Source organism: Hypanus sabinus, chromosome X1 (genome assembly GCF_030144855.1).
Source record: "Hypanus sabinus isolate sHypSab1 chromosome X1, sHypSab1.hap1, whole genome shotgun sequence".
NCBI classification, from domain to species: Eukaryota; Metazoa; Chordata; class Chondrichthyes; order Myliobatiformes; family Dasyatidae; genus Hypanus; species Hypanus sabinus.
Genome location: NC_082738.1, coordinates 54,969,482 through 54,992,005, shown reverse-complemented (window position 1 = coordinate 54,992,005; position 22,524 = coordinate 54,969,482).

Genomic DNA, 22,524 nt, shown 5'->3' with positions numbered 1-22,524 from the left:
TCAATGTCAGCTTGTTGCACATGGAACTTAATAGTTTAATTTTTTCCAAACAAGCCCACTGCTTTCATAAGTGAACACAGGAGGTAATTGCTGTTGATGATGAATGTAATGTTGGTGGATATGAATGTGATTTTTGGTGAAATAAGTGAAAAAAAAACAAGACAAAAATCCTCATGGATTTATGTCAAATAGAGGTATTTATTCTTGACCGAGGTAAGTATCACTTGTGACTGGAACCCTCTGAAAGGCTTCTCTGGGAGGGGGATTGTTGCTCACTGCTGCTTACGTGCTGGGGGGGGGGGAGCTGGTGGGGGAGTTACTTTGGGGTTCTAACATTTAGATTCTCCCACTGCAAATCCAAACACAAACAAGAGAAAACCTGCAGATGCTGGAAATCCAAGCAACACACACACAATGCTTGAGGAACTCAGCAGGTCAGGCAGCATCTATGGAAAGGAGTGTAGTCAATGTTTTGGGCCGAGACTTGTCATCAGGATTCAGCCAGGAAAGTGAAAGGAAAGTGGGAGGAGCACCAGTGAAAGGAGATAGGTAGGTAAGGAGATAAGGTGAGAGAGGAAAATAGAAATGGGGAATGGTTAAAGAGAGTGAGCATGACCAGAAGTTCGAGAAATTGATGTTCATGCCATCAGATTGGAGGCTCCCCAAATGGAACGTATAAAGTGTTTCTCCTCCAACTTGAGTGTGTGACAGTAGAGGATCATCGCTAAAGTGGGATCTCCCAATGGCCACCCATTTTAATTCCACTTCGCTTTCCCATTCCAACATGTCAATCCATGGCCTCCTCTACTGTTGCAATGAGACCACACTCAGGTTGGAGGAGCAACATCTTATATTCTGTCAAAACACAAAAATACAACTGCAGATGCTGTGGATCAAAGAATACATACACAACGCTGGAAGAACTCAGCAGGTCAGGCAGCATCCGTGAGAAAAGGGTAGCCAATGTTTCGGGGTGAGACCCTTCATCAGGAATGGGGGGAAAGAGAGGGCCGAAGCCCAGTAATAGAGATAGGGGAGGGGATAGGGCCTAGAGGCGCCAGGTGGAAAACCAATCGGAGGAAAGATAAAGGGTGGAGGGGGAAGGGATAAACATGAAAGAACTTTAGAGATAAAGAAGCAGAAAGTTGAAAGGGGAGAGAGGCAGAGAGGGACCTAGGATAGGGGAAGGGGGAGGGAATTACCGGAAATTGGAGAATTCAATGTTCATACCACCAGGCTGGAGGCTACCCAGACGGTAGATGAGGTGTTGATCCTCCAACCTGAGTTTGGCCTCATCATGGCAGTAGAGGAGGCCATATATGGACATATCTAGATGGGAATGAGAGGCAGAGTTGAAGTGGGTGGCAACCGGGAGGTCCTGTCTATTGTGACGGATGGAGCGTAGGTGCTCGACGAAATGGTTCCCCAATCTGCATTGGGTAATCTGCGTCTCTGCAAGCGCAAATGCTACACCTGTCCCCACACCTCCACCCTTACCACCATTCCGGGCCCCAGACAGTCCTTCCAGGTGAGGCAACACTTCACCTGTGAGTCTGCTGGAGTTGTCTATTGCATCCGGTGCTCTCGGTGCGGCCTCCTCTACATCGTCGAGACACAACGCAGATTGGGGGACCGCTTCGTCGAGCACCTACGCTCCAGATACATGGCCTCCTCTACTGCCATGATGAGGCCAAACTCAGGTTGGAGAAGCAACACCTCATCTACCGTCTGGGTAGCCTCCAGCCTGGTGGTATGAACATTGAATTCTCCAGTTTCCGGTAATTCCCTCCCCCTCCCCCCTCCCCTATCCCAGGTCCCTCTCTGCCTCTCTCCCCTTTCAACTTTTTGCTTCTTTATCTCTAAAGTTCTTTCATGCTTATCCCTTCCCCCTCCCCCTCCCCCCTTTATGTTTCCTCTGATTGGTTTTCCACCTGGCACCTCTAGGCCCTACCCCCTCCCCATCTCTATTACTGGGCTTCGGCCCTCTCTTCCCCCCCCCCCATTCCTGATGAAGGGTCTCGGCCCAAAACGTTGGCTACTCTTTTCTCACGGATGCTGCCTGACCTGCTGAGTTCTTCCAGCGTTGTGTACGTAATCTTATATTCTGTGTAGCCTCCAACCTGATGGCATGAAATATCAATTTTACAAGCTTCCAGCAATGCATCCTCTCTTTCAACTTTCCCCATTCACCTCTCTCACCTTCTCTCCTTACCTGATCATCACCTGCCTCTGATGCTCCTGCCCCCACCCTCTTTCCTTTCTGCAATGGCCTTCTGTCATCTCCTATCAGACTCTCCCTTCTCCAGCTCTGTATTTCTTTCACCAATCAACTTCCCAACTCTTTACTTTTCTCCTCCCCCTCCCAGTTTCACCTATCACCTTGTGGTTTTTCCTCCCCTCCTGCACTTTCTTACTCTGACTCCTCATTTTTTCTCTTCCAGTCCTGATGAAGGGTCTTGGTCCGAAACATTAACTGTACTCTTTTCCATAGATGCTGCACTCCTCCAGCATTTTGATTGTATTGCTTGGATTTCCAGCATCTGTCAGCTTTTCTTCTCTTGTTTAGATCAACTTTATTGTCACTGTGCCGAGTACAGATACAAAGCCAAATGAAATGCAGTTAGCATCTAACCAGAATTGCAAAGAATAGTGTTATTTACAAAATAACTGCAAATAAAAAGTAAATGCTACAGCACACAAATATAAAGGTACTGAGTCAGTACAATATGGGTGCAATACTGCTTAGCGCTGTGATGTGAGGTTCAGCAGGGTCACAGCCTCAGGGAAGAATCTCTTCCTGTGCCTGCTGGTCCAGGAGTGGAGGCTCCTGTAGCGCCTACCGGATGGGAGGAGAGTAAAAAGTCCATGGTTAGGGTGAGATGCATCCTTGATAATGCTTTTCGCCCTACCCAGGCAGTGTTTATGGTAAATATTCTCAATGGTGGGCAAATGGGTGCTGATAATCCGCTGGGCAGTTTTCACCACACGCTGGAGTGCTTTGCTGTCCGATACGTGACAATTGCCATACCACACAGATGCAGTTGGTGAGTACGCTCTCAATAGTACAGCGGTAAAAGTCCGTCAGTATCCTGGGACAGAGGTGAGCTTTCATGATACTCCGCAGGAAATAAAGGCATGTTGCACCTATTTGGTCATGATAGGTCAGGTACCAAGTAAAATCCTCAGAAATGTGGACACCAAGGAATTAGAATTGAGCATTGTCAACATGCATTAGGTAAGCAGTAAAATAAAAGGATGCTGTACAAGGTCAGAGGAGTTCAGGACATTGGTGGAATATTGGTGGCAGTTCCCTGAGAACAGAGGAACTTCAAAGTACTAGTATATGGCAAGAGAATGGAGTCAAGAGGGATAATAAATCAGCCATGATGGAATGGTGGAGCACACTCAATGGGCCGAATGGCCTAATTCTTCTCCGATGTTTGATAGTCTTATGGTTCCATGAAAGTGGATTCACAGGAAGACAGGGTGGTGCATCCTAGGTTCGCAGACAAGCTATATTAGCGCCAGAAGATGTGTCAACAATAGCGGGCTGCACCCCCCAACTTCCTTGAGTGTGTTGGTTTTTAGTGCTAAAAACACATATTTCAAGGTATATGTGATCTACAAACCTGAATCTGGTGACAAAGTCTTTTGGCATGCTGGCCTTCATCAGTCAGGGCATAAAAGTTGGGATGTCATGGGTGTAATTGTACAGGACATTGGCAAGGCCAAACGGAGTATGATGTTCAGTTTTGGTTGTCCTGCTACAGCGAAGATGTTATTATATTTGAGAGAATTCATAGAGTCATAGTAAAGTACAGCACAGAAGCAGGCTCTTCATCCCAACTAACACATTCTGAAACCATTTAAACTGCCTACTCCCATTAACCTGCACCCTCCACACCCCTGCTATTCATTTACCTGTCCAAACTTCTCTTAAACATTGAAGTCGAGCCTGTGTGGACCACTTGCGCTGGCCGCTCATTTCACACTCTCACAATAATCTGAGTGAAGAAGTTTCCCCTCATGTTCCCCTTGAACCTCTTACCTTTCACCCTTAACCCATGACCTCTGGTTGTTGTCCCACCCAACCTCAGTGAAAAAAGCTTGCTTGTATTTACCCTATCTATACCCCTCATATTTTGTATACTTCTATCAAATCTCCCCTCAATCTTCTACTTTTTAAAGAACACAGTCCTAACCTATTCAATCTTTCTTTATAACTGAGGTCCTGCAGACCTGGCAACGTACTTGTAAATTTTCTCTGTACTCTTTCATCCTTGTTTTTATCTTTCCTGTAGGTTGGTGACCAAAACTGCCTACAATACTCCAAATTAGGCTTCACCAACGTCTTATACAACTTCAACATAACATCCCATCTCCTGAACTCAATACTTTGATTTGCAGAAATTATTTGCAAGAATATTGTCAGGACTTTCATGATGGAGATATAATGAGAAGTTGTATTGACAGCACTTTATTTTCTATGGTGTGGGAGACTGGTGATCTTATTAGATTAGATTAGATTCAACTTTATTGTCATTGTGCCGAGTACAGATACAAAGCCAATGAAATGCAGTTAGCATCTAACCAGAAGTGCAAAAGAATAGTGTTATTTACAAAATAACTGCAAATAAAAAGTAAGTGCTACAGCATGCAGATATAAAAGTATTGAGACAGTACAATATGGGTGCAATACTGCTTAGCACTGTGATGTGAGGTTCAGTAGGGTCACAGCCTCAGGGAAGAAGCTCTTCCTGTGCCTGCTGGTGCGGGAGTGGAGGCTCCTGTAGCACCTACTGGATGGGAGGAGAGTAAAAAGTCCATGGATAGGGTGAGATGAATCCTTGATAATGCTTTTCGCCCTACCCAGGCAGTGTTTATGGTAGATGTTCTCAGTGGTGGGCAATTGGGTGCCAATAATCCACCGGGCAGTTTCCACCACACGCTGGAGTGCTTTGCGGTCCAATACGGGACAATTGCCGTACCACACTGAGATGCAGTTGGTGAGTATGCTCTCAATAGTACAGCAGTAAAAGTCAGTCAGTATCCTGGGACAGAGGTGAGCTTTCTTGATGCTCCGCAGGAAATAAAGGTGCTGTTGTGCCTTTTTGATCAGAATGGGGGAGTTCAGGGACCAGGTGAGATCCTCGGAAATGTGGACACCAAGGAATTTGAAGCTTGATACACGCTCCACAGCAGCTCCGTTGATGTAGATGGGGACATGAGTGTGGCTCCTAACATGTCTGAAGTCCTTGGTCTTCTGGGTGTTAAGGGCCAGGTTGTTGTCGGCGCACCATGCGGCCAGGTGCTGGACCTTGTCCCTGTAGGCCGTCTCGTCATCCCCTCTGATCAGGCCAACCGCCGCGGTGTCATCTGAGAACTTGATTATGGAGTTAGAACCACGTACAGGAATGCAGTCACAGGTGAAAAGGGAGTACAGAAGAGGGCTGAGCACACAGCCTTGAGACATGCCAGTGTTCAGGGTGAGAGTGGAGGAGGAGAGGTTGTCTAACTTAACAGATTGGGGTCTGTTAGTCAGAAAGCTGCTTTATTAATTCAACATATTATAGTTATCAAAATATGAACTATAAAAATATCATAGATCTTCTGTGATAGAAAAAGTTTTATGACTATTACTGAAAAATACACAAAACACAGCAAAAACTCCTATAACCATTTTTGGAGAACTCTGATAGCTTATGATACACAGGCTATTATCCAAGAATTGAAGCTAATGATCCTTTGGAACAATTAGGAGGAACAGAACATGGCAGGTTTAAACCAAACAGATTTTGCTATCAAAATTGTTAGTGATAGATAATTTTGAAATAGGAAATTTCAAGTTATCAGTTTATTATAAGCAAAGCCATTAATTTTCTTTCTGAAAAAAAAACAAGAAATGAGTCACCAGTTTCTTGGGGGGGGGTGTGAGTGAGAGAGTGAGAGAGTGAGAGAGTGAGAGAGTGAGAGAGTGAGAGAGTGAGAGAGTGAGAGAGTGAGAGAGTGAGAGAGTGAGAGAGTGAGAGAGTGAGAGAGTGAGAGAGTGAGAGAGTGAGAGAGTGAGAGAGTGAGAGAGTGAGAGAGTGAGAGAGTGACAAATGTCGAGCAAGATTTCAAATGCTCAAGAACTGGGTTGGGTATGAAATCCAAAGGCTAGTGGAATGCAGATTGTGGGATATGGTGGCGTTCCAGAGATTGTAGATGGGTGGTATTTGCAGGGGTCAGTTTAGCTGGGGAAACAATATAAGACCATTAACCATAGGAGCAGAATTAGGCCATCTGGCCCATCAAGCCTGCTCCACCATTCAATCAGGGCTGATCCTTTTTTCTATCTCCTTCTCAACCCCAGTTCCTGGCCTTCTCCCCATACCCTTTGATGCCATGTCCAATCAAGAACTTATCAATCTCTGCCTTAAGTACACCCAATGACCTGGCCTTCATAAATTCACGTGGCAACAAATTCCACAAATACACCACCCTCAGGCTAAAGAAATTTCTCCATAACCCTGATTTAAAAGGGAGCCCATCTATCCTGAGTCTGATGTCATAAGGGGGGCACTGGCAGTGGACCCAAAAGCAAGACAGACACTGAAATACCAGGAACAGGACTAGGTGTGAGAAGGAAGTAGGGGAAGAGAGGAAGAAAGGACACTGGACACAACACAGACCCCAGATGAGACAAGGACTCCGGGCCTGGGTTAGGACTTGACTAGGACAGTGGAACCAGGACATGGAACTGGGAACTAGGAGCCTGGGCTTTGACTCCGAGCCAGAGACTGGACAAGGACCCAGAACATGGGTCTTGACTCCAGCTCGGACTCCAGAACCAGGCAAGGACAAAACATGGCTACAGGACGAGGAGAGGCACAGAACTGGACATGAAACTCCTGGACAGGACAAGGGAACCTCGGCATAGGATGAGGGAATCTCAGCACCAGGCTGGGCAAGGTACTCCTGTGTTGGGTGAGGCACATGGACATGACAGGAACACAGAGCCTTGGTCGAGGAAGGACAGGAACATGGAACACCAAGCCTGGACCCCTCCTTGGGTACAGGACATAAGGCTAGGACTCATTACACAGAACACCAACCACAACAAGACGGTTCCCAACACTAGGTAGCAGCAAAACAACAGGACCTACTTAGCAAAGGCATGGACACAGACAGACAATTCCAAACAGGGCTAGGTTCCAGGCAGAAAGGTGAAAGGAAGGGATACAGACAGGAACAATCCAGCATCCAGAGGCTGAGTCCTGAAGCTATTTATGAAGCCAGCCCAAACGAGAATCAGCTGCCTCAACCGAAACTGGGAAACCCGGAAAACCTGGAATAAGGAACATGGACCGGACCGTGAACCGGAATGCGGATTTCATGGACCAGACCATGACATGTGACCTCTTGTCCTAGACACCCCCACCATGGGAAACATCCTTTCCACATCTACTCGGTCTAGGCCTTTCAACATGTGAAAGGTTTCAATGAGGTCCCCACCTCATCCTTCTGAATTCCAGCAAGTAAAGACCCAGAGCCTTCAAACATTCATTGTATGATAACCCTTTCATTCCTGGATCATCACTGTGAACCTCTCTGGGCCCTCTCCAATGCCAGCACATCTTTTCTAAGACGAGAGGCCCAAAACTGCACACAATACTGAAGGTAAGGCTTCATCAATGCCTTATAAAACCTCAGCATCACATCCTTGCTCTTGTATTCTTGACCTCTTGAAATGAATGCTAACAATGCATTATTCTTCCTCACCACCAACTCAAACTGCAAGTTAACTTACAGGATGCTCTGCACAAGGACTCCCAAGTCACTCTGCATCTCAGATTCCTGGATTTTATTGCTGTTTAGAAAATAGTCCACACATTTACTTCTACTACCAAAGTGCATGACCATGCATTGTATTTCATTTGCCGCTTTCTTGCCCATTCTCCTAATCTGTCTAAGTCCATCTGCATCCTACCTGTTTCCACAACACTACCTGCAGCTCCACCAATCTTCCTATCATCTGCAAACTTGGCAACAAAGCTATCTATTCCATCATCTAAATCATTGATATACAGCATAAAAAGACGTGGTCCCAACACCGAGCCCTGCTGAACTCCATTAATTAATGGCAGCCAACCAGAAAAGGATCCTTTTATTCCCATTCGCTGCCTCCTACCAATCAGCCAATACTCTAGCCATGCCAGTAAATTTCCTGTAATACCATGAGCTCCTAACTTGGTAAGAAGCCTCATGTGTGGCACCTTGTGAAAGGCCTTCTGAAAGTCCAAATATACAACATCCACTACATCCCCTTTATCTATCCTACTTGTAATCTCTTCAAAGAAATCCAACAAGTTCATTAGGCAGGATTTTTCCTGAAGGAAGCTATGCTGACTTTGTACTATCTTGTCCTCCAAGTGCTCCATCACCTCATCCTTAACAAATGACTCCAACATCTTCCCAACCATTGAGGTCAGGCTAACTGGTCTATAATTTCCTTTCTGCTGCCTTCCTCTTTCTTAAAGAGTGGACTGATGTTTGTAATTTTCCAGTCCTCTGGCACCATGCCAGAGTCTAATGATTTTTAAAAGATCATTTCTAATGCTATCACAATCTCTATTGCTACCTCTTTCAGAACCCTAGGGTGCAGTTCATCTGGTTCGGGTGACTTATGTAGCTTTAGGTCTTTCAGCTTTTCGAGCATCTTCTCTTTTGTAATAGTAATGGCACACACTTCTCTTCCTTCACACTACAGCATCAGGCATACTACTAGTGTCTTCCACAGTGAAGACTGCTGCAAATTACTCATTTAATTCACCAGACATCTCCTTATCCCTGTTATTATTTATCCTGCCTCATTTTCTAGTGGTCCTATATCCACCCTCATTTCTCTTTCATTTTTAGCATACTTGAAAAAACTTTCACTATTGACTTTGATATTATTTGTCAACTTGTTTTCATATTTCATCTTTTCCCTTCTAATGATTTCTTTTTAGTTGCTCTCTGTCAGTTTTTAAAAATTTCCCAATCCTCTATCTTCCCACTAAATTTTGCTTTGTTGTATGCCCTTTCCTTTGCTTTTACAATAGCTTTGACCTCCCTTGTCAGCCACAGTTGTACTATTTTACCATTTGAGTATTTCTTCATTTTTGCAATACACATGTCCTGCACCTTCCTCATTTTTCCCAGAAACACACACTATCGCTGCTCTGCTGACATCCCTGCCAGCAGCTCCTTCCAATTTACTTTGCCCAACCCCTCTCTCATACCACTGTAATTTCCCTTACTCCACTGAATTCCTGCTACATCAGTCTTTACTTTCTCTCTATCAAATTTCAAGTTGAACACAATTATATTGTGATCATTGGTTCCTAAGGGTTCTTTTACCTTAAGCTCCCTAATCAGCTCTACTTCATTACATAACACCCAATCCAGTATAGCTGATCCCCTAAAAGGCCCAACGACAAACTGCTCTGAAAAGCCATCTCGTAGGCATCTCACTCTCTTGAGATCCATTATCAACCTGATTTTCTCAATCAACCTGCATATTAAAATCTCTCATGACTACCGTAACATTGCCTTTTTGACTTGCCTTTTCTATTTCCTGTGGTCTAACTCTAGCCTGTATGTAACTGCCATCAGGGTCCTTTTACCTTTGCAGTGTCTTAACTCAGCCCACAAGGATTCAACATCTTCTGATCCTCTGTCACATCTTTGTACTGATTTGATGACATTCTTTATCAGCAGAGCCACACCACCCCCTCCGCCTACCTTCCTATCCCTCTGATATAACGCATAACCTTGGACATTCAGTATCTAGATTACCTGCAGAGCTCCAGATCAGTCCTATAATGATAAAATCTTGTACCTTTTAGACTGTACAACAACCACCATCTCAGGGACAGCATTAGTTGTTATTCAATTTCAGAAATAAACTTTATTCATAAAAATATGTACCACGGATACAAATTCAATGCATGTTTTTTTTTGATAATCATAGTATTGTTCAGTCGATAGAACCATAGTGTTCTGTGTTCTAAAGATTTGTATTGTAAGCATGTTCTGTATAGAGAGCACCATTGCTATTCATGTGGCTTCCTTTGGTTGATACAAAACTTCTAGTGTTGGATTTGCTTTTACACTGGGCTCATCCCCTCACTGTTTAGTGACTGCAGTCCTTTGCCACAAAAACATTGCATTGGTTGAACAAAGCTGGAGTGCATGCCTCAACACATACTTCTGTAACCTAGAATATGCCAGTCGACAGCATTCCCATATGGGTATGTTGTTGCATTGGAAGTCTAGCAAGTGTGCCTTTTACTGAGTAGGTGATCTTCCAGCAGCACTTGATATTTGTCTTGGTATATATTCTTGGGATCAGAGCTACATTGTGCAGTTGCTCAGGATGAACCTCAACAAAGACCCTTGCATTCCTTTGCAAATACACAGTCTATGAAGAGGTTGGTTGTCACTTCATTGTCGTTGTAGCTGAACCAATGGCAGTGTGGTTTGGAAATAAGCTTCCGATCATGCAGGAAAGATCTGACAGGGAGGGCCCCTCTCACTTCCGGCCACCTGAGAACATTGTCCACATCCCTTTGCAGTGCCTGAAAAGAAGCATTGAACAGGGAAATCATATTAAGGTGGCAATGGTTATACACACCAGGAAATTGTAAGTGCCTTAATCTGAAGTATACTTCTTTCTTCGAAAATACTAGCTGACCTGCTGAGTATTCAAGTAATTTCTCTTTTTATTCTACAGCAAGACAATCATACTGATGGATTTACGAACCTAATAATGGCTGAGAAAGTCAAATCATTACTGGGCATACATGGAATAGCTATTCTCTTGGTGAGAAATTCATTTTCAACCTTTTGACCAAATCCATCATCAACATAACCTTCCTTCCTACATAGACAAAACCCGCCATGTTTCTTTTATCCATGTGTCTAAGTGTCTGTTAAATGTCCTGAATGTGTCAGCCACTAACACCAGCCCCAGCAATTTATCAGGAATTTCTCAGAAATTCTGAGACTTCCTTCCAGTTGCCAGACCCTCTGATCTCTAATACAGCTATAACAGTATAACTCTGAATGCATCAGCACACACACAACTTTCCTGATACCTGCTTCTTATTTCCTAGTCAAGTCAAGTCACTTTTTATTGTCACTTCAACCATAACTGCTGGTACAGTACACAGTAAAAACGAGACAACGTTTTTCAGGACCATGGTGTTACATGACACAGTACAAAAACTACACTGAACTATGTAAAAAAACAACACAGAAAAAAAACTACACTAGACTACAGACCTACCCAGGACTGCATAAAGTGCACAAAACAGTGCAGGCATTACAATAAATAATAAACAAGACAATAGGGCAGTAAGGTGTCAGTCCAGGCTCTGGGTATTGAGGAGTCTGATAGCTTGGGGGAAGAAACTGTTACATAGTCTGGTCGTGAGAACCCAAATGCTTCGGAGCCTTTTCCCAGACGGCAGGAGGGAGAAGAGTTTGTATGCGGGATGCATGGGGTCCTTCATAATGCTGTTTGCTTTGCAGATACAGTGTGTAGTGTAAATGTCCGTAATGTCGGGAAGAGAGACCCCGATGATCTTCTCGGCTGACCTCACTATCCGCTGCAGGGTCTTGTGATCCGAATGGTGCAATTTCCAATGCAGCTGCTCAGGATGCTCTCAATACAACCCCTGTAGAATGTAATGAGGATGGGGGGGAGAGGTGGGAGATGGACTTTCCTCAGCCTTCGCAGAAAGTAGAGACACTGCTGGGTTTTCTTTGCAATGGAGCTGGTGTTGAGGGATCAGGTGAGATTCTCCACCAGGTGAAAACCAAGAAATTTGGTGCTCTTTACGATCTCTACCGAGGAGTTGTCAATGTTCAGCGGGGAGTGGTTGTTCCGTGCTCTCCTGAAGTCAACAACCATCTCGTTTGTTTTGTTCACATTAAGAGACAGGTTGTTGGCTCTGCACCAGTCCGTTAGCCACTGCACCTCCTTTCTGTAAGCTGACTCATCGTTCTTGCTGATGAGACCCACCATAGTCGTATCATTGGCGAACTTGATGATGTGGTTCGAGCTGTGTGTTGCAGCACAGTTGTGGGTCAGCAGAGTGAACAGCAATGGACTGAGCACACAGCCCTGGGGAGCCCCCGTGCTCAGTGTGATGGTGTTGGAGATGCTGCTCCTGATCCGGACTGACTGAGGTCTCCCAGTCAGGAAGTCTAGGATCCAGTTGCAGAGGGAGGTGTTCAGGTCCAGTAGGCTCAGCTTTCCAATCAGTTTCTGAGGGATGATTGTGTTGAATGCTGAACTGAAGTCTATGAACAGCATTCAAACGTACGTGTCTTTTTTCCTATCAAGTATTGTCCTATTGACACCTTATTACCCTGCCTACCAGCTCTGTTCTCAAGAGATGCCTCAAAATAAACATTTGATTTGTTTTACTTCATTCATCACTGATGCTTTGATATTGGACCAAGATATTCAGTCTCATTCCATGTTTGTCTGATAATGATTTGAGTTTCTAGGCCACTGAGTTTTATCTACATTTGGAAACTGTTCATTAAACTGACCCCTGACCCCCAGCACTATTCAACCTGCTGGGTTAAGATGTCAGCTTCAGATCTTGTTAAGAGATGATTGATGGAAAAATGGCTATTTTTGTTAAATGATGCCAGCAATGAGAATGACATAACAGATTCTTGATGGGAATATTTTGTGACAGCATGCCTTGAGTATTCAAATTAAATAACTCTGTGGTTTCCAAGGACAAATGTTGAACAATTAAATATTTAGAGACATGAACAGAGAGGTCATGGCTTTATTTCAAAGCCTTTTCTGAATCTTTAATGTGTTCCAGTAACAGCTCAGTTTTAATTAAATATTATTCCACCTGAGACTACAGAAATAGCTTGCAGAATGATTGGCATTGCAAATTAGAAATTTTCATAGATCAACCAGTCCATTCAGCATTTGAATAATAACTTAGAGACAAACATATTCAAAGATTGTTTAAAATAATAATATTTTAATACATTAGTATATCAATATCTCCCACAGGAAAGTTATCTGGTTGATACGTGAATCTTAACAGTAATTCCCAAACCCCCATTATTAATCATATAACTTGAAAACGTTTATACTATTTTCGTCTTGAGTATTTTCTGATGAATTTTCTCGTTTCTGTCATATCTTCTGACTGCCCATTTCTGTTTGTATGCCTTGGTAAAGGGATGCATGATTGTGACTCAAACAGTTCTCAGACACGTGAAAGATGAGGATCAGAAAGACTGATATCAATGGCTTCCTGCAGTAGTTGTTCTTACTACACATTCTGGAGGTTGCTTCTGGTCGTGACAGAGGAAGGAGAGGGTTAGGAACTGTTGTTTCACAATTGGGAAGCTGGTGGGGACAGACATTTAGGTTGCTAATATGATAAAAAGGCAAGGCTTGGGATTGTTTATTTCCTCATCCTTTTCTGCACTTCCCTTAGCTTTTTCTCTTCCCTTAAAATGGCTCCTCTGCTAATTTTTGAGGGCCTTTGGTGAGTAACCAGTTAAAATAGAATTGGGGATTTGATGATATTTGAGATTCTAATTAACTTATAACACTGAGTGTCCCATGATTGAGGTGTCCATAACACAAAAGAGCTCGGTTAAAATTGCAATTACCTGAAATTATAACCAGCATTACTTTAATTTTAACAATGTACTTACCCTATTCCCATCAGATATAGTGAGTTAGGCGTACTTCTTTGTAATGTAAATTTGAGTTTCCTCAGAAGTTGTTGTGAAGCTTTATTTGCTTCAATCCAAGTTTCTTTTTCCTCTACCTCATTGTGGATGTAAGTATATTCAATAATAAGACAATATATATAGATAGATAGATATAGATTAATACAGTATAGAATATATAATTTATAATACACACACACACACATATATATATATATATAATACATACACACTTTTACCCAGATGTTTGACTTAAATATGTTTGTAAGTGCAAAAACTCAGCATGAACTGATCAAAATTTGTCAAATAATTTTCAGAATCTTAGAAAGTTTGGCATTTGTTTCACAACACATATGCATTTGATTGTGGGTTAGTTTTTCAATTCATGTGAATTGACAAAAATAGTGAAGTGAATAGCTGTAAGTCCAATATTACCAAATAGCATGACTCAGTTGTATATTCTAAAAAAACCTTAAAAGTATATGTTTGATTAATGCTGACTGGAATCACATTCTTACTCTTATTAACATTTGTCATGGGTCCCACCCTCCTTTGAGATACGAATGAACAGTGAAAAGTGTCTATTTGCCAGTTCATAAGAGCACTTCATAAATTATGATACTGGTGCAGTTATAAACCTGAATGAGAAAACTCACATTAATAAGCACAGGCTGTCCAATAATCTCTGTATCTATGTTGGAGTCAGATGCTGCAATGGTATGTAAATAAGCAGATTTTGAGGATTTGTATCAATGATAGAGAAAGAACATCTTAGCAGTATAAGATTGCAAAATAGTATATTTATCAATGTATAATAAAGTGCAGAAAAGGTTTAATCAAATAATTAATAAACTAACAAGGCACTAAGAATATTAATAAAGCAATGAGCCTCACTCCCTTCTATCTGTTAGGGACTCCACAGAAATAATTGATGGCTAATTTGGAGAATATGGAAGCACCATTCAAGATCCCAGGTCAAAGGAGAAGTCCAATGTACTCGCAAGCAGGTTATACTTATATATATAAAAGCCTGTGCTTCTGTCCTAATCTAACAAACAATTGGTGGTAATTGTCAAACCAGCCAGCCTCATTAACCAAAGATAGACTTAATTGTCCCATAAAATGGCTAAGCTAGTCCTACTATGTCTTCCAAACTACAGGCTGTGAGGAAGCCCCCATAACGTCTTTACAGCTACAAGGTCCTCATGGGCAACAGGGCCTCGTGATTTACTTGACTTCTAAATAGGCCTGCTTGTACAACCTGGGCACTTTTAGCAGACAAGTCCATTTTGCTTGCAGACATGATTTTACCCTATACACTGCAGTGGTGTACTGGACGTTGGTTTAACCACCCATAACTGAATTCTAGAGAACTAATTTTTGTACAGTATATATCTATTTACATCCTGCCTACACTACACATTTGTGATGCCTTGATTGTGCACCATGCTACCCTCAGTGTGTTCTCATTTGGAGCCAGGTTGTACCAGAAATGCTTTGGCACTCAGAACTGTGCTGTATGAGCAGTTACAATGAGACAACAACACCTTTTCTCAAGGCCTGCAGACACAGAATTCTATGTTGCATTAGCCACAAGATAATATGCTACAAAATCAATTGTACACCATTAGCCCACTAAAAGGCCTTTTGTACAGAATTGCTAGTGTGAAACATGTGCAGGGAACTGGTAAATCATAGGTCACATTAAGGTAGAGTTGATGAGGCTTCAGAGATGGGGAGGGGAGAATCTCGAGTTGAGGTGTTACCAGGTCCTTGACCTGATGCTTTTGGCTGTTGGGAAGGGTCTGGGTCATGATCAAGTTGATGCATAGTCAACCTCATCCAGTATTGTGTGCATGCATGTGTGTCTGTGTGTAGAGTGGTGATTATTATATATTGGTGTGTTGGAATGGAAGCTTAGGCATCACAAGTGTTTTTTTACTTAAACTGGTTTGGCAGCAAGTTAGACTTTCTAAACTGCAAGTCCTCTTGAGCTGAAGATTTCTTGCATTGTGAAGACTTACTTCTGCATCAGTGATTTGTACATTTTGCAGACTGAGCATAAATGCATGAACTTCATGAATATGCCATTCAGGCTTGTGTTGTAAGGCAGATTGAGTTGGTGCGTGGCCAGGTGGTTAAGGCGTTTGTCTAGTGATCTGAAGATTGCTAGTTCGAGCCTTGGCTGAGGCTGCGTGTGTGTCCTTGAGCAAGGCACTTAACCACACATTGCTCTGCGACGACACCAGTGCCAAGCTGTATGGGTCCTAATGCCCTTCCCTTGGGCGACATTGGTGGCATGGAGAGGAGCGACTTGCAGCATAGGTAACTGCCGGTCTTCCATACAACCTTGCTCAGGCTTGCGCCCTGGAAACTTTTGAAGGCGCAAATCAATGGTCTATCGAGACTAGCGGAGGCCTGCACACTACACTGTAAGGCAGCAGGTACTATCAGGTTGGTCTGATGGTTTCTAGTTATTGGTGCATTTGACAAACGTAAGACTTGGAGCTTCAAGGAAAATTTTGTAAAGCGCCAAAGTTGGGTTGCATGGTTCATGCAAATATTGTGCAATGTGATCTCATTTCTGCGTGTGGATCTTAGAAGATGCAGTATGTGCTTGATGGTTGGGATGGTCAATGCAGGTTACTGGGGTGAAGGGCGTGTTTCTGTGCTGTGACTGAAATGTCTAAAAATGTTGCCCAGTGAAAGGAAAGAAGAGGTATGCAGGAGAACAACAGAGTAAATAACTTCAGTTCATAGTGAGTTAGAACAAAAGGAAAGAGTTGATAAAAAATATTTTAAAATTATAGAGTTAATGGAGTGTTAATGTTCTTTGGTATGGAATCTTTCTTTTCTAATTTTATTCTATGTATTAATGACATCATTGTATGATTTTGTACCTAACTTTGCAATGGTAGGTTTGCTTTGTTATTTTAGTATCAATGAAGTTGCTAAAAATTTATTAAGCAACTGTAACAAATTCTTCCACCTGTATTTTTAATCTCCCATGTTGTACTTTAGTTACTGTTGCAATGATGAACTGTTTGTTCTACTGTTTTACAGCTTTCAGGTCTTTGATTCTCTATGACTCAAATGCATCCTCACAAGAAGATCACTAATAGGTCCAATAAGTCATGGACAATGACCAGCTTTTATGTCCAAGTCCTGTCCTTAGTACATTATTTGACATTAATGCATATAAAACCATTCTTGAGTTGCACAGGTACACAAACTCATTGCAGTGGTCATTTTCACAAAGCATTATGGAATTATCTGAGTAAAACAGTTGTGACAATTTCTAGTTATCCGGCTTTTTAACTAAGACTGTAGGTTTCCTAGTTTCAAATGGGAACCACTCAATCCTGTGATTTCTGAATAGTGAAATACATTCAAAGCTGTCAAGAACCCTCTGCAAGTCATTTGTTACAAATGTTGCCCTTCAGCCTAGTGATTCTGTTTGTGTGCTGATGTCTGTGGCTATTCTGCTAAGAATGGTAATGCTGACAGATGAGATAACATCTTCTGAGGTGGAAGCTGACAGCATGAATTTTGCAACTATTAGAGACATGATTTAATGTTGGTTCAATATAATATGATGCTTACTGAGTAAGGGAAAACAGTAGAAAGTGTGGAAAATCTTTGCAATGCATGCAAAGCATCTCTGAAATACCATGACTGAAATTTTAAGTAATACGATCTTATTATTGCTTAGCTCCAATTTCAAAGATTAAAATCAAGCTTGCAGCAAATTCCATTTCAAAAAGAGACCAGTAATCCCAGTTCATCTTCACCCTCTGTAAACTTCCGTTAAGTAGATACCATCAAATTAGTCAAGTGAAAGCTTGCTTACACAGAAGTCTTGACTGAAATGGTGATCAAAGAAATGCTTCTGATTTAAACGGACATTTCAAGTGCAGTTAGTAAAATCTTTCTTAAGAGACTGTTAGCTCCAGTTGAAGTTTGTCAAATTGAAGTAAGATTATTGAAGGTTATTCACAGATCTTATATTAAAAGAATATTGTGCTGTTGAAAATCTTGTAAACCTGGAGTAGAGTATTTTTGTGTACATTTCTGGGTATCTTGTGCCCATTGGTATGATTTTCATTTCCTCCTGCAATTTTTTCAGTTTAGAATTTCCCCAAATAGAAATAATAGCAATGCTCCAGACAAAATCCATTTTCAGCCCCACTAGTCTGTAGAACGTCAGTTCTTATTTATTCACAGGGCAATCAAGTTTCACAAACCTTTTTTTCACTGAAACCATGCTGTTTAAAGGACTAACAATCAAGCTACATTCTCTGTACTTACTGTGATCTCTAATCCCCTAGATTTCAAATAAACCTGTGGAGATCAGGGTCACTAACAACTTCCTCAAGGGCATTTCAAGCGGCTGCTGTTTATCTCTGCAGCTTCTCACAGTTTGTTGTTCAAGTGCCACAGCAGGGAAGTCATCCAAACTCTCGGCTTAAAATGGAGAGAACTCATCTAATTTTTCTTCAGCCTACAAGAGTCAGCAGCATTTGCTCTGGCAATTATTAGTGGTGTGGGCATTCCAAAAATACAGATCTTCATAGATTTAATTCATCTCGTTACATATATCTTTTGGTAAATGCATTCCCTGGAGAATTCTGCACATAAAAACTGATTCATCCAAGCACTTTTCTTCAACAGTAACCAATCCCTGGTAGCACTCTCCTACCCCTTCCAATTTGTTATAGTATCACTTCATTGTATCACTCTTAATCCCTTAAGAACTGACAGCAAAAATTGCATTAGCAGTGCAAAGTGCTGAGAAATGCACAAACTTGCAATGCATCAATAGTCAACAGTGTGCTGATGCCAACAATGACAGTTTATGTACATGGGAAGACACAGCTGCACTGTCCTGTGAACCTTGTTATTGAAATCTTCACCCTATGTGTGATTTTCACAAGCAGCAATATCAAATGAAACACAATGCTGCCTTAACACAACAGTGGAGAATGTTTTACAAAATTCACAGGAGGTGGAATTAGATTAACTGTAATTGGCAGCATGTAACTAAGATCTGTGCTGAGGTTACAACTACTCACTATAATTATTAACAACTTGGATGATGAGATAGTAAAAGACACATCCAAGTTTGACACTGGCACTAAAATAGACAACCATGTATAAGTAGTCTAGATGGAAACATAATAATAGAAGTTTAATAAAAGATGTATTAGTGTTACAAATGCAGTACTTATTACTAAGTTAGAAGAGTGGATGCAACTATAGAATCAAAGAGATTTACTCATTCATTATAATCAAAATAGAGAATAAGAGAGGATAGAATAAATAAACTTCTCTGAAAATGGACATGACGATGACATTAAGAAACCTCTGGATTAATAGCTATACTATGGTAAGTGGATTACAATAAAAGAAAAGGTGAAGCCCCCCACTTTGGACTGAACAAAATGACAGAACATGACTTCTGAAACGCTGAAGTCTCGAACCAGTTGAGATCCAAAACAAAAAAATAATATGAGTTCACACATTTAGTTTGTTAAAATGTCATTGGTGCAAACAGGAAACAATCTGGAAGGCTAACAGAGTTCTATCTTTTAAAGGATAACTTCTGATTCCAGATTATTAATTCCAGATTATTAATCATTTTATTGTTGGATATGGGACAAAAGCAATCACATGGACAGATCACAGATCAGTTTTCATCTAACTGAATCTCCAAACAGTCTTGAGGATTGAGTTCTTGTTCTAATCAAGTTCATTATCATTCAACCATATATGTATACACTGCCAAATGAAACAACATTCCTCTGCACAACACAATTCATATAAATCACACACAACACATAAAGTAATATTACCACAAATAAATTTAACAAAATAAAGTGCATATATGATGCAAATTAAAAAGTAAACAGTATAATGCTACTCGTGCTTCATACATGATGAGAACTGGGTGGTGTCAGGGAGTTCAGTAGTCACATGACCAGTGAAAAGAAGCATTTCCTGTCTTAAGAGTCTTTGTCCTAATGCTACAGTACCTCCTGCCTGATAGTAGAGGGTTCAAAGAGATTGTTGGAGGGATGGGAGGGATCAAAGCTAAGGGCCCTGCATACACAACACTCTTGATAAGTATCTCTGATGGGTGGATGAGAGACCCCAATAATCCTCTCAGCGGTCCTTGCAATCCTTCGTAGGGTCTTGTGGTCAGATGTCTTGCAATTCCTGTACCAGATGGTGATGCAGCTGGTCAGGACACTCTCAATAGTGCTGTGTAGAGGATGCCATGCTTTATTGATGTAAGTGGTGGTGTTGAGGGACCAGCTGAGATTGCTTGTTATGTGCACACCCAGAAACTTGGTGTTCCTAACTCTCACCACGGAGCAGCTGTTTATGAGTGGTCAGGAGTGGTCACTCTGCACATTCCTGAAGTCCACAATCATCCCTTTAGTCTTGTCCATGCTGAGACTCAAGTTGTTGTGCTTGCACCATTCTGTACACCATCTTGTCATTGGTGATGAGTCCAAACACTCTTGTGTCATCAGCAAACCTGATGATTTAGTTTGAGCTGAACGTAATGGTGCAGTCATACATCAGCACCGGGGTGAGCACACATCCCTGTGGGGAGGGAGAGTGCCAGTGCTCTGCGTGATGGAGCTAGAGATGTTGCTGTCAATACAGACTAATTGTGGTCTTTCTGTCAAGAAGTCCAAGATCCAGTTACAAAGAAAGATGCTGAGGCTCAACAAGGACAGTTTACCCACCAATTAACAAAGTTGTTATATTATCTGGCAAAATTGAGACTGAGTCACACTGGAAGACATCACGACAAATACTTACAAGCTTGTTTGAAGAGATAACTTTAGTAACAATTTAAAGGAAGAAAAACATGGAGTGTCATTTATGTGAAATGAACTTTGGATGAACTAAAAACTTGGCAATAAGAAAAGAAACAGAAATTTAACATTTTGGTTACTATTTAAATAATGGCATTTCATTATCAAAATATTTGGTCAGGGGAAGTGAGGAGGTGATAGAGAGGAGCTATACGCAAGCAGTCACACCAGCGTCTTGGAATACAGATATTTGGGTAACAGACGGGAGAGGGAAGGGCAAGAGTCAGATACTAGAGAGTTCCCTTTTGTTGTCCCCCTTAACAAAAAGTGCTCCTGTTTGGGGGGGACAGCCTACCCGGGGGAAGCAACAGTGGCCTTGCCTCTGGCACAGAATCTAGCACTGTGGCTCAGAAGGGTAGCGGAAGGTAGAGGAAGGCAGCAGTGATAGGGGGCTCTATATTAAGGGGGTCAGACAGGCGATTCTGTGGATGCAGGAAAGAAACACGGATGGTAGTTTGCCTCCCAGGTGCCAGGGTCTGGGATGTTTATGATCACGTCCACGATATCCTGAAGTGGGAAGCAGAACAGCCAGAAGTCGTGGTACATATTGGTACCAACAACATAGGTAGGAAAAGGGAGGAGGTCCTGAAAGCAGACTACAGGGAGTTAGGAAGGAAGGAAGCAGGACCTCAAAGGTAGTAATCTTGGGATTACGGCCCGTGCCACACAATAGTGAGTTTAGGAATAGAATGAGGTGCAGGATGAATGTGTGGCTGATGGATTGGAACAGGGGGCAGGGATTCAGATTTCTGGATCATTAGGACCTCTTTTGGGACGGTGTGACCTGTACAAAAAAGACGGGTTGCACAAATCCCAGTGGGAACCAATATCCTGGCAGGGAGGTTTGCTAAGGCTATTGGGGAGAGTTTAAACTAGAATTGCTGGGGGTGGGAACTGAACTGAAGAGACGGAGGAAGGGGTGGTTGGCTCACAAATAGAGAAAGCTTGGAGACAGTGCGAGAGGGAGGATAGGCAGGTGATAGAGAAGGGATACGCTGGTTTGAGATGTGTCTGTTTTAACGCAAGAAGCATCATGAACAAAGCAGTGAGCTTAGAGCGTGGATCAGCACTTGGAGCTATGATGTTGTGGCCATTACAGAGACTTGGATGGCTCAGGGACAGGAATGGTTACTTCAAGTGCCAGGCTTTAGATGTTTCAGAAAGGACAGGGAGAGATGCAAAAGAGGTGGGGGTGTGGCACTGTTGATCAGAGATAGTGTCACAGCTGCAGAAAAGGAGGAAGTCATGGAGGGATTGTCTACGGAGTCTCTGTGGGTGGAAGTTAGGAACAGGAAGGGGTCAATAACTCTACTGGGTGTTTTTATAGACAACCCAATAGAAACAGGGACATCAAGGAGCAGATAGGGAGACAGATCAAGGAAAGGTGTAATAATAACAGGGTTGTCATTGTGGGAGATTTTAATTTTTCAAATATTGATTGGCATCTCCTTAAAATGAGGGGTTTAGATGGGGTGGAGTTTGTTAGGTGTGTTCAGGAAGGTTTGTTGACACAATATACAGATAAGCCTACAAGAGGAGAGGCTGTACTTGATCTGGTATTGGGAAATGAACCTGGTCAGGTGTCAGGTCTTTCAGTGGGAGAGGATCCAAGAGGCATAGGATCCAAGGGGACATTGCTTTGCGGATCCAGAACTGGCTTGCCGACAGAAGGCAAAGAGTGGTTGTTGACGGGTCATATTCTGCATGGAGATCGGTGACCAGTGGTGTGCCTCAGGAATCTGTTCTGGGATCCCTCCTCTTTGTGATTTTTATAAATGACCTGGATGAGGAAGTGGAGGGATGGGTTAGTAAGTTTGCTGATGACACAAAGGTTGGGGGTGTTGTGGATAGTATGGAGGGCTGTCAGAGGTTACAGCGGGACATTGATAGG